Below are 12,615 nucleotides of genomic sequence, written 5' to 3' on the forward strand. Positions count from 1 at the left end.
GACAGCTATGGAAGACAGCACAGAAAACAAAGCATACTAATTAAGTGAAATTTCTGAAGAAGAATATGAAAAATTAGGACTCATTTCAATTTTTCTTATGTTAAAAAAACTTAAATTGCATGTATTTAAAAGGAATACCATAACAGGTAAAATTAATTCAAGACAAGCAATGTCAAGATATATACTATTAAAACCATTAAATTAAAAAATAATTCTTTGAGGAGTAAGATAAGATTGCTGCTGCTAAGTCACTTCAGTCGTGTCTGACTGTGCAACCCCACAGACGGCAGCCCACCAGGCTCCATCGTCCCTGGGATTCTCCAGGCAAGAACACTGGAGTGGGTTGCCATTTCCTTCTCCAAAGCATGAAAGTGAAAAGAGAAAGTGAAGTCGCTCAGTCATGTCCGACTCATCGACCCCATGGACTCCAGCGTACCAGGCTCCTCCGCCCATGGGATTTTCCAGGCAAGAGTACTGGAGTGGGTTGCCATTGCCTTCTCTAAGATAAGATTAATTCCTTTCAAATGGGAAGAAAATTCAGCATCAGAGTTTTCCTCTTCACAATAACATTAATACCTGAGCACAGCAGTCTAACAACTACAAAACACGGTACCCATGAATGTGATTCAGTTCAGTTCAGTTCAGTTGCTCAGTCGTGTCTGACTCCTTGAGACCCCATGAATCGCAGCACGCCAGGCCTCCCTGTCCATCACCAACTCCCGGAGTTCACTCGAATCACGTCCATCGAGTTGGTGATGCCATCCAGCCATCTCATCCTCTGTCGTCCCCTTTTCCTCCTTCCCCCAATCCCTCCCAGCATCAGAGTCTTTTCCAATTTGATTAAAAAGTTTCAAATAACCCTACAGCTTCTGGTAACCTGCAATACTAAAATAAACACGATTTATTGCTCTGCACCCTGCCAAGGAATACTCAAGAGGCAAAAAGTCTTGGTTACTTCGGACTCCTGCAAAAAATAAATTGACAGCAACATTTTCTGGATTTGAAAGAGGTTATGAACAGACTTGGAGAAGTGGCCTACTTATCTGTAAGGAAAATATGTAACATATGAAGCAGTAACAATAGCTTCAGTTGTTCTAATAATAAAATCTAACTGTGACTCTTTCAACATTCCTGAAGTACAGCAACATCAGAAGGGTTCTATTTTCTTAATTAAAGTACAGTTGATTTACAATGTTGTGCCAGTTTCAGGTATATAGTCTAAGGATTCAGATCTATAATACATATATACTTACTTTTTTCAGATTCCTTTCCCTTGCAGGCTGTTATAATATATTGATATATTAAATATCAATAGTGCTATATACTATACAGTAGGTGCTTCTGTATTGCCTACTTCATATATTCTAGGGTGTATATGTGAATCCCAAACTCCTAATCTATCCGTCCCTCTAACTTTCCCCTTTGGTTTGTTTGTTTCCTATGTCTGTGGGTCTATTTCTGTTTTGTAAATAAGTTAATTTGCATCTTATTTTTAGATTCACATGTAAGTGATATTACATGACACTCGTCTTTCTCTGTCTGGTTTACTTCACTTAGGATGATAATCTCTATGTCCATTCATGTTGCTACAAATGGCGTCACTGCATTCTTGTTTATGGCTAAGGAACAGTCCATTGTACATATGGAACGCATCTTGATCCATTCACCTGTCCATGGGCCTTTAGGTTGCCTCCGTAACTTGACTACTATAAGCAGTGTTGCTATGAACATAGGGTGCATGTATCTTTTTTTTAAACTAGAGTTTTCTCTGCATATATCCCAAGAGTGGAATTGCTAGGTCATATGGTGGTTCCATTTTCAGCTTTTTAAGGGACCTCCCTACTATTCTTCATAGTGGCTGCACCAATTTACATTCCCTTCTACACTGTAGGAGGGTTTCTTTTTCTCCACACCCTCTCCAGCATTTGTCATTTGTAGACTGAGTGTTCTTGCAAGTGCTTTGGCAAGATAAAGCAATTTTAGTTTTAAATGTCATTGATTAAGTTCAACTTTGTTTGCAAGTCCAAATCTTTAGATTGGCATCATCAAAATTGGGATTTTCTTTTGTGATTTAAAGTTGAAATTATCTTCATGAAGATAAGAGTACATGACTTCTGTCCGAGTAAAAGTTTGATAATCTTCATGGTTGCTTATCATCACAGCCTTACCTCAGAAACTTGTGTCTGTGTGATTTGCTGCTCAGTCGTGTCCGACTCTTTGCGACCCCGTGGACTGTAGCCCGCAGGCTCCTCTGTCCTTGGGGTTTTTCCAGATGAATGCTGGAGCGGGTTACCGTGCCCTCTTTACAGGATGACTTTTTGTCATTGTATACCTAGCATTAAATGAAGAAATACATCCGTGTCCTCATCTTAGCACTGTTAACAATAGCTCTGTGAAGCATTTATTCTCGAGTCTGTAACTGCAGGGAGAGGAGGGTCGTGTGTGGCCCTCTGAGGATCTGATGCCAGCTGCGAGTCCTCCCCACAGAAACATGGGCTGTTCACATCATTGCAGGAGGGCCAGAGACCCCGATCTCCACACATTTTGGGTTAAGTGTTCTTAATCTAATCCTTCACTAAAACAGAACTGAGAAAAGGGGTTTTAATCATGGATTTTTAGCTCCATGTAGCCACACATTTTAGTAAGCCGTAAGGTCCCATGGTGTGTGAGCTTGCACACACCGTCACTTCAGTAAATTCACTTGCTCACTCACTCCCTTCAGTCATGTCTAACTGTTCGTGACCCCACAGACTGCAGCCCCCAGGCTCCTCTGTCCATGAGATTCTCCAGGCAAGAACACTAGAGTGGGTTGCTGTGCCCTCCTCCAGGGGATCTTCAGTTCAGGAAAAGAGCACCTTCTGCCTGTCATGATACTAAAATGGGAAAAGCTTTATGTAAATAGCATGAAATGTGAACCAAGCGTGGACAGGAAGTTGTCAGTTCCATCTTGGGCCAAAGACTGGAGAAGAGATTGGGAGAGGTTTGTACAGCAACAAAGGGCATGATTATAAGGGGTGGGGTTAGGGTTTTCCATAAAAGTGGCTAAACTGGGTCTGTGTGCAGAGAAGCTCTGCATGCTGGCTGTACTTTTTGCTTCCCCCACATCTTGGTTGCAGCCAGGGCAAATAAATCATGCAGTCTCAAATACGTGTTTGTCCTGCCTAGCCTATCTCATGTTATCACTGCAAGTTTATTTTTGGGTTTCTGCAAAAATTGGCTGGGATCATCATAGCTTCTTTTACTGTGTCTTTCCCTGGCCTCCGCCTACCCCCTCAACTCCCTTCCTGTGGAGTTGAGCCCAAGACAATGTGGGTGCAGACCTGAGGATGAACTATCTATATTTACCATGTTTTATCAGTATTTTTTTAAGCAATTCTGTGTATTCAAAAAGGTATTTTTAAAAGGATTAAATGCATCTTATTTTTATTATTTTTTATTATTATTATTATTATTTTTTTTTTTACTTTACAATATTGTATTGGTTTTGCCATACATCAACATGCATCCGCCATGGGTGTACACGTGCTCCCCATCCTGAATGCATTTTTAAAGACAAAAGCTTTTATGAGAAGATGTTTAAAGTCACTTTATTCAACTGGTGTATGCTGACTGTCCTGGGCATATCAATGGGAGATAAAATTTAGAAAGCTATTCACCAAAGTTCTGCCTAAATATTTTACATGGGGATTGATTTTAGTTATAATAGTAGAGACATGGACAATTTGTAAAAATGAGTTTCAAAATTGTTGGACCTGTCTTTGAATGATGGGCAAAATGAACATTTATAATTGTGTCCAGGAAAGATCATTTATGCCACTGCACAGTGGATCAATTTGGTAAATGTGATAGATTTTAATGTTGTCTTCATAATGCAAATTTTCAAAAACAATATCTGATATTTGTCTTAGGTACATAAGATTCTGAGGTTAAATACCACGTGGAAGATAAGGATGGCAAATTGTATTCATTTCCGTTTAAAGAATGAATTAACTAATGCATTGTCATCCCTGTTTCAAAAGGCTACCAAGACTCTTTTTTGAAAAGTATGCTGTTTCTTTCAAAAATGCCCTTCACCTCACATAGTTGAAACAAATGAGATGCGTTTAAAATTAAAAAATGCATTTCCTTGTTTCTGAATATGACAGAGTAGCTTGTATTAGACCAACGCTCTCAATGAGAACATCAGTAAAACTTGTGTAACATGCAAATGAAAGAAGACAAAAGACATTGGAAACAAGACAAATCAGCCAGGAATTTGTTAAAACAAGATTTAAGAGCACGTTATTTACAAAAGTCACACTAAAAATAAAAGATCAGAAAGACTATAAAAAAAGGATGAAAAAAATAAAAAATATTACCAAAGGAAGGCTCAAAGAGAAATCTTCATATTTGGCAACATTTAATTCAAGGCAAAAAATAGAATTAGAGTTAAAAGGAAATATGCACTAGTAAAAGACACACTAGAACAAGAATTTCAGCCACCATAAACCTATGCTCTCAAAACAAAACAGCTTCAGAATATTTCCAGAAATTTAGAGAGAAAATATGTTTTTCAAATATTTGTACTTGAGCATATTTATACATTAATATCAGACTTGGAACTCATACAGACAAATGATCTATGAAAAATCAGAGCAATTAGATTAATATTCTAGGTATTAGATATATATGGAACTTTGAATTTAAAAGACAAAAAAACAAAAGCAGGGAAAACAAATTGTTTTTGATTACATGAGAAATATTTACAAAAATTGACTGCATATTAGACCACAAAGGTAATTTCAATAAATTCCACAGACTTACCATTCTCACAATAAAACAAAATCAGAAGTCAATAATAAAAGGCAAGATTTTTAAAATTCACATATTTGTAGAAACTAAATTATGTATTGTGAAATTACCCTTGGACTAAAAAGGGAACAATGAAATGCTTGATATTAAATGGCAATAAAACATAACATGTCCAAATTTATTTGACATAGCTAAGGCAACACAGAGAAGATATTTATAGATTTAAATACATTGCCCAGAAAATGAAAGAAGTTAAAAACCACAAACTAAAACTTCAACTCAAGAAGTTAGAAAAATAGCAACAATGGAAATACAAAGAAATATGATTGAAAGATATAATAAAGATAAAGAGAAAAGAACAGAATCATATTTTTTAAATCAACAGAAAACACTAACAAAATTAAAAGGTGGTTGTTTTGTAAGATTAATGACACTTATGGCAAAAGTGATCAGCAATACTGGAGCATTTGTAAATAAAGAAAACTGAAATAACTACAGTTTGTTATTGTATGGTCTTTGTTTTTTGAATGTTGAGTTTTAAACCAGGTTTTTCACTCTCCTCTTTTACCTTCATCAAGAGGCTCTTTAGCTCTTCGCTTTCTGTCATTAGACTGGTATCATCAGCATATCTGAGGTTGTTGATATTTCTCCCAGCAATCTTGATTCCAGCTTGTGCTTCTTCCAGTCCAGTGTTTCTCACGATGTATTCTGCATTTAAGTTAAATAAGCAGGGTGACAATATACAGCCTTGACGTACTCCTTTTTCTGTTTGGAACCAGTCTGGTGTTCCATGTCCAGTTCTAACTGCTGCTTCCTGACCTGCATACAGGTTTCTCAGGAGGCAGTTAAGGTGGTCTGGTATTCCGATCTCTTTAAGAATGTTCCACAGTTTGTTGTGATCCACACAGTCAAAAGCTTTTGAGCAGTCAAAGAAGCAGAAGTAGATATTTTTCAGTCAATAAATATGAAACTTAAAACTTAAAAAGTTCTAAATAAAATGTAAATTAAATAAATTTAAAAGTATATGAAAAATAATTAATAATGATCAAGTAGGACTTACCCTGGAAGTAAGAGAATGGTTCACCTTCAGAGTATCCATCAGTGTGATTCTCCACATTAACAGATTAAAAGAGAAAACTATGAATATTTAGAAAAAAAATTTGAAAAATTCAACATCTATTTATGATTAGTAAACTCAAAACTCTAATTTACTTAGTAACGTTTGTTAAGCAAACCAAAAATTTAGAGGAAATCTAATAAGTTCATGGGCCAGTTTCAAATTCATTTTCCTATGATGGACAAGACAAGGATGGCCATTGTCATCCCTTTTGCTTAAGTTGCAAGTGATCCTGTGAATGAAAGCTAAGCAGTCTAAGAATTGAAGAATTAGAGATAATAGCAATATTGTCTGGAGACTATAGTGATGCTGCAGCTAGAAATCCAAACCAAAACTTTAAAGTACCATAAATAATAATAGAGTTTAGTTAGTTGATGGATACAAGATCATCTTAGAAAAACCTCTCTACCTTCTAGATAACCAAATGGAAGTTAAAAATAACAATTAAAAAACCAGTCCTGATAAAAATAAAAATGATTAAATAACCGGAATAAGAAAATTATATAAATAATCTAAGGAGAAAAAATTAAAAACTAACAAACTACAGAAAATGATCTTAAATGGGAATATAGTCCATGCTATTGGATTTAAAAACATCATATTATAATAATGTCAATTTAAAATAATATGAATACATGGTAGTTTTATTCATAATAGTAAAAACTGAAAACAGCTCAGGTAGCCACCATCTTTTTAACTGAAATACATTTGACTTATGACATCATATTCAGTTCAGTTCAGTTCAGTCGCTCAGTCGTGTCCAACTCTTTGCAACCCCATGAACTGCAGCACGCCAGGCCTCCCTGTCCATCACCAACTCCCAGAGTTCACCCAAAGTCATGTCCATCGAGTCGGTGATGCCATCCAGCCATCTCATCCTCTGTCGTCCCCTTCTCCTCCTGCCCCCAATCCCTCCCAGCATCAGAGTCTTTTCCAATGAGTCAACTCTTCGTATGAGGTGGCTAAAGTACTGGAGTTTGAGCTTTAGTATCATTCCTTCCAAAGAAATCCCAGGGCTGATCTCCTTCAGAATGGACTGGTTGGATCTCCCTGCAGTCCAAGGGACTCTCAAGAGTCTTCTCCAACACCGTAGTTCAAAAGCATCAATTCTTGATTCAATGTTTATATTTATTGTGAAATGGTCACCACAATAAGTCTAGCTAATTCCATTACTTACACAGTTACCTTTTTGTGTGTATTCAGAATTTTTGAGATCATTTTGATGCAGGTCTGGGGCTGCACAGGTTAGGTTTGTGCATTTGCAATGCTTGTAGAAAAGTTAACCTGCATTTCACTATACTATGTACATCTTACTTAAAAAATATAAGTAACCTTGTATTTATATAATTCTAATTAATGATATGCACATTGAAGTTCTTATTGGTAAAAATATACTGATGTCTGTAAAAACTTTGAAATGCATTAAAAAATAAGACTGAATAAATAAACAAATAAATAATGAAATAAAATGAATGAAATATAATCCATATAAAAATTATTGGATTTTTTTTAAAGAATTGGATAAACTAAACTGTAAATGAAGGAATAGGCACACTAACAGCTAGTTAACTCTGAAGAAGAAAGTAAGCTCATCCTACCACACATTAAGATTTTGAGGCCAAAATTATAAAAGCAGTATAATATTGGTCCAAGAACAAAAAAATGACTAACAAAGCAAAATAGGAACTTCAGGAAAAATTTATGTGTATAAGAAAACTTTATTATTCAAATGAAATCTAAAACCAAATGCCAAAAAAAAAGTAAAGTGTAGAAAACACAGACTTATTCATGGAGAAAGTAAGAACGGGGAGTTAGCTAACACTGTATCCAGACATATTCTCTATTTATTAAAGACCAAACTGTGAAAAAAAAAGTTAAAAGTTTTAACTTAACAGAAGATAATGTAGGGAATGGTTGTTGTGACCTGAAATAGGATTAAGGAAAATAACTTCATAATTAAAACCCTAAAAATATGAATCATAGGGTAAAAAGAGATTAATTTGATTATATCAATATTTACAACTTCTGTTCAATGACTGTGGGAAAACATAATAGTCAATTGACAGACTGGAAAAAAAAATCAAGTCATTTCATCATCTACAGTATACAAGGACTTCCACTAAATGACCAAGAAAAAGACAGGGACTCCAGCTAAAAAATAAGGAAAAGATAGGAAATGTATAATCAAGAAAACCTAAAAGGTTGGTTATCTCACTGTTGTATTTTGATGGCAAGAATTTGAAGGGTATCATAAAGAATGGGAAAAAATATGAATATCTATTATGAAATTTTAAAAATTCAAAAAAGAAAAGTATGCACAGCTGTGATTTTAGCATGAAGCTTAAACTTAATGAGTTTTGTTTCTGAGTCTGAAAATGAGTGGATGTGTATCCCTGAATAAATAAAATACATGCATCCTCCTAAAATACATGCTGTCTCTCTCTCAAGGCATGAAGGGAGAGGATTGTATAAATTGATTATGCTTTGAAGACCAACATAAGAACTTTTACTCAATGCTTCTGTAAATCAGCAAAGTATTCTCATTCCTTGGATTTGCTGATTGTTTTAATAGAGACGTTTTGATCTGTGATGTCTTAGCTTTTTTTTTTTTTTCCTTGCCTTTATGGTTGAATGATAAAGTTCTATTCATGCAGCAAACATTAATAGTTCTTGAGTGTTACTTTGTGCCAAGTGCAATGCTGTGAAAGTTACAGAGTGAAGTAAGACACAGCTCCTGTTTTTAGTAGGAAGGCTGCCATTGACTGATCTCAATGTGGAGCAAATAGACCATGGCCCATGAAGACCCATTCTCAAAGAACACCAAGTTTGTTCCTCTAAATTATACTGATGACAAAACTTTGGATATTTTAAGAATACATCCTTTCTTTAGTGCTTCACACTTTATTTTTTGGTTTTAAATATTTTTTTTTAATTTTTTATTTTATTTTTTAACTTTACAATATTGTATTGGTTTTGCCATATATCAACATGATATATGGCAGCTAAAATCACAGCTGTGCATACTTATCTTTCTTTCATCAAAATTTGAGACAGTCAATTTTGATGGATGTTTTATTTTTCTTTTAAAAATTAAATTTTCAGTCACTTCTTACTAAATTGTCATAAAAGATTTATTTTTAAAATTTCAGGATATATGAAAATGAAAGGGAGTGGTATGTAAAAGATATATTTAAGGTAAGAAGTGTTCCTTGAAACTATGAAGTATCAAATAGATGCAAGCTGACAAAGCATTAGATAAATAGACCCTTTTTTGTTTGTTTTTTTATAAAATGTAATAAAAGGTTTTTCGTTATATAAAAAAAAAATAAATAAAAATTCAAAAAAACTCTTAAAAGTTCTAAGGATAGTTAATGGCAGAAAAGATCAGAGGACATGAAGAGGAGTAAGTTGTAGGTTTCCCCAAATTCCAAGTGTGTGAATTGTGTGGAAAAGAAACACAAGATGCGTGACTGTAACTCGCACTCACGGCACCTTTAATACACGTGGAGGAAGAGCTACTACACACCATGTGCTAGGGACATAATTATATGCTGGCTGTCAGACTGGTGTTTATAGGGTTTTATGATATAAGGAAAACTATAAATGGATTCTTAGGATTCTCTGCCATCAAGATCATAGTTCTAACTTCAAAAGTCAAAAATATTTTTAAATTTATTGTTTCACTATTTCCTTTCGCTTTCTTCTCCTGATCTTAAGATCAACACATTGATTTCTTTGTACATTTGCATGTATTTGCATGTAACTTCTACATGGTAAATAAGAACTTTGTAAGAGTCTTGAGGTATTTCTTAAGCTGGATTTTAAATTATCAATAAGAACTTAAACATTAATATTTTTAAAATATATATTATTATATAGACATGAAAACACGCATGTGTATGCACTCGTGCAGCTGACCAAACCTACACAGTGTATTAACAAGCAGAGACAGCACTTTGCCAACAAAGGTCCACAGAGTCAGGGCCATGGTCTTCCTGGTGGCTGTGGACCATTGTGAGAGTCGGACCATAAAGAAGGCTGAGCACCAAAAGATTTATGGTTTTATGAACTGCGGTGTTGGAGAAGACTCTTGAAAGTTTCTTGGACAGCAAGGAGATCAAATCTAAAGGAAATCAACCCCGAATATTCATTGGAAAGACAGATGCTGAAGCTGAAGCTCCAGTACTCAACACCTGATGCGAAGAGCTGCCTCATTGGAAAAGACCCTGATGCTGGGAAAGATTGAAGGCAGAAGGAGAAGGGGACGACAGAGCATGAGATGGCTGGATGGCATCACTGATTTAATGACACAAGTTTGAGCAAACTCTGAGACTCTGAAGGACAGGGAAGCCTGGCGTGCTGCAGTTCATGAGGTTGCAAATAGTCGGACACGACTTAGAGACTGACAACAACAACACACTATACTTTGAAGAGCTTACATTGCTTCACTCCAAAGCGTGGGGGACTTTGATGATCATTTCTAAGTATTTAACATTAAGCTTGACATCATGGTGAGTCCTGCACCTCAGGTATTTTCAACTTAGCTACAAAAAGAAAAGGTTTGCGATTTTATACTACACACATAGGCTTTTAAATACAAAATACCTCTCCAAGGACATCTTTTCAAGCATCTGTGTGCACTATTTATTTCCCTAACTTCTTTGCAAGGGTGACACCCGTGTTTGCTCAGGTTCTGTCCTGAACATGGTGCCACTGGACATCTTTGTCCACCTGGACATCTTTGATATCAGGAATATCTTTATTCTTTTGAAAAGTACTCATTATTATCAGGCAATTTTATATCATCATTTTGAAAACTTCTGACAGATGGCAGGAAACTTCTTTTAGCCAAATCAGTATATTTTTCCAGTTTTCTAGTTGGTAGAGATAGAGTGCTTAACTCTAAAAAGTTACAGTTTCTGGAAAACTTCATATTGAAAACACGAAAAGTTACAAAGTAGGAACAAGCTTAGCAATTAAAACACTTCGTTGAAATCACAGAGGGAAGTAAGATGGTAGCTGCCTGGTGCTAGAGGGAGGGAGAGTGGGGAGCTACGTTTTAGTGGCCACAGGGTCTCAGGTTTACATCATTTCTCGAGATGAAGAGAGGTCTGGAGACAGATGGTGGTGGTGGCGGTGCAGCTTTATGGGCATATGTCACACCACTGACATGTCCGCTTCAAAGTGGCTAGGATGGCAAATTTTATGTGTATTTTATCACAATAAAAATGGGAAAGAAAACCTCATAGACCTAAAGTCTCAAGTAACCTGTGCCAGTAAATAAGGATCTGCTTGTTGATTTTCAATGTTGTTATTAATATCAGTGCCTCAGCTATATTTTACATTTCAGGTTGTTATTTATATATTCTGCCATAAATATACATACATATTTATATAGGTATACCTACTTGAATGGAATCATTGAGTAGTACCAAAATAAAGTTTACAAGTGCCTTATATGTCACGAAACATTATGTAACCACTGGGAATGTTTACCTTTCAAAAGCAATAGACAAACACTACACAGAGAAAACTATGCTAATTATATTTAGTAATCCTTAATGGAAAGTCCACTAGACTAGAAATTAATCACTGTTAATATTAAGTCAGTTCAAATGTTTCAAATTCTAAGATAAAATATTTTTCCTGATGTAAAATAGAAAATTTTGTATAGAATCAGAAAACAGAAAATGGTATGATATTAAAGAGAAGAATGAAAAGTAATAGTTGTATTAAATACATTCGGGGGAAATATCTGGAAAGCAAAACAAAAAAAGAAATTACAACAATTACAGCTAATTTCTATTCATTAATTTCCAGAATTTTTATTTTTAGAGCTAAAAGCTTACAGTTACATCATTAATGGAGTAAATACCAATTTATTTTCTAACTGAATCTCAAGGAAAACTGTTCAAGAAAAAAAAAAGACCCCATTAAAAATCAGCGTTCTTTCTGCTTATTGAAGTACATGACAGTGACCTCTCATTGACTGCTATTCACTTCAAGCATGAAATTTTAATTTTCCGAAAGACAGAATTAGATAAAAAAATCAGAAAACATATTAAACAAATATACTTCTAAGAATTCTATGTGCTAAATTTGGGGGGGATTAAAAAAAGACAAGTTTTGGCAGCAGTATTTATCATATATTCTTGGTAAAATGAGGAGTCCAAGTGGTCTACGGTTAACAATCTGCCCGTCGGTGCAGGGGACGCAGGTTTAATCTCTGGTTGGGGAACTAAGATCTCACATGGCGTGGAACAGCCAAGCCCGCGTGCCACAGCTGAGACCCGATGCAGCTAAACACATAGAAACGTATGTTTAAATTTATGCTAACATTTAAAGTAGAATTTTAAAATATCTATTAATGCTACAGAACAAGAAAGGTAAAAATCATACTGTGCGCTGCTGCTAAGTCTGATTCCGTTTTGTTGTTGCTGTTATACATATAACCTATATTTTACCATCTCACCCATTTTTAAGTATGCAGTTCATAGTATTAAGTATATTCATTGTGTTTTGCAACTGTCTTAGAATAAGGTCAAAAACTACAAGTATTTCTATATATCATTCTCAACATATGTCATCAACAGTATAAAACAGACAAAAATTACTGGCAGAGCTGTGGTTTCTCCAAGAGATAAATATTTCATTCTGTGAACACTTGGGGGATTTTGTGCAGCAGAACAGCATGATCATACACACAT

General features: G+C 35.1%; 1 long non-coding RNA gene across 1 annotated transcript; it reads right to left on the reverse strand.

Moving 5' to 3' along the window:
* Positions 1-3,828: 3,828 nt before the first annotated feature.
* LOC132344076 (uncharacterized) lies at positions 3,829-6,469 on the reverse strand. The gene is made up of 2 exons (XR_009493189.1): positions 5,852-6,469; positions 3,829-5,706 (listed from the first exon to the last, which is right to left on the reverse strand). It is a non-coding gene; the product is annotated as an uncharacterized lncRNA (long non-coding RNA).
* Positions 6,470-12,615: the final 6,146 nt, after the last annotated feature.

This window comes from Bos taurus, chromosome 27, assembly GCF_002263795.3.
Source record: "Bos taurus isolate L1 Dominette 01449 registration number 42190680 breed Hereford chromosome 27, ARS-UCD2.0, whole genome shotgun sequence".
In the NCBI taxonomy this organism is placed as follows: domain Eukaryota; kingdom Metazoa; phylum Chordata; class Mammalia; order Artiodactyla; family Bovidae; genus Bos; species Bos taurus.